This window comes from Protobothrops mucrosquamatus, unplaced genomic scaffold, assembly GCF_001527695.2.
Source record: "Protobothrops mucrosquamatus isolate PMUCROS unplaced genomic scaffold, P.Mucros_1.0 scaffold5971, whole genome shotgun sequence".
NCBI classification, from domain to species: Eukaryota; Metazoa; Chordata; class Lepidosauria; order Squamata; family Viperidae; genus Protobothrops; species Protobothrops mucrosquamatus.
In genome coordinates, this window is record NW_015391810.1 from 1 (window position 1) to 1,426 (window position 1,426).

Sequence of the window (1,426 nt, forward strand, 5' to 3'; positions counted from 1 at the left end):
GGGCCATCTCAAACCCATCATATTTTAGTGCTTAGCAGGAGCATCAAGGGTTTGGAGTGACCCCAAACCAACCTGATATTTTTTGATACACTGTCTGATTTAGTTGATTATGGGAATTCAGTGGACATTATGTAATTTGACTTCAGCAAAGCATTTGAGAAATATCAATGAAATCCTGGTGAAGAAGAAGAAGAAGAAGGAGGAGGAGGAGGAGGAGGAGGAGGAGGAGGAGGAGGCGGCGGCAACCTGTGGCTGGTCTACACTACCATTACATGGGTAGACCCTGGGGAGAGATCAAACCCAACAAGGCTCCAGATCTGATTGAGAGGAAGTGAGGAATTGCAGGGCTCCATTTTAGGCGTGCTGTTTGACATATTTATAATTAAGTTAGTTTAGGAGTTAGAAAACATTGTAATCAGTTTTGGACATGATACGAAATGGGGGGGGAATGTGAAATACTACAGAGGGCAGAATGAAGATTTCAAAAGATCTTTAAAAGCTGGAATAATGGGCAAAAATCAGGATGATTAATTTCAACAGGGATAAATGCAAAGTCCAACATTTGTGTAGAAACAGGGAATCAAAGGCATTAATGCAGGATGACAGGTAGTATAGAACATGGGTCCACAATCCCCGGTTTGTGTACCAGTACCGGGCTGTGACATGCCAGGAACAAAAAGTAAAGCTTCATCCATGAGGTACAGGCAGCACACAAAACCATGCCCCCTCCACAGAAAAAACTCTCTCCACAGAACAAGTCCCTGGTGCCCAAAAGGTTGGGGACCTCTAGTATAGAAAATCCATACAGGATCCTGCCGAAGGAGGTTACTATGGACCCTCTGGGCAGGCAGAAGATACAGGCCAGGTCTTTCTGCATCAGATGAGCAGAGAGGCTTTCAGAGAGGCCTGCAAGAGTGATAAGGGGGGGGGGTCCTCCCTTGCTGACAACTTCATTTGGTGGAAGAAAGAGCAAGAGGAAATGCGATCCTGGAGCTAACCCAGAATCCCAGGCCGAGTTCAGCACCTCGGAGCTCCCTCTGGACCTTCTCAGGGCGGTCTCTGCTGCCCTCCCCAGGCTGGCCTCCTTTCCCCAAAGCTTCACAGAGCTGCTGTGGGGCGCGGGGCAGGGCTGGTCCTCGCGAGCCTCCTCATTCCTGTGGGTGCCGTCTGTGCCCCAGCAGGGGCTGAATTCGGAAGGAGCCAGGCGGGCATACTGGGTTCCGGCGGCCGGAAGAGAGGCGGGAGGAGCGGAGCAGTAACGCCGGAACCCAGCTGGCGGTTGCTATGCCCATAAAACAAGGCTTCTGTTTCCCTGGAAAGGTTTCCTCCCCCCGCCGGGGAATCCAGGCCTCCAGGCCGCCGCTGCTCTTCTGCCCGACGGGGAATCCCACGAAGGTACTGTGTGGGGCGGGGTTAAAACGCCTGG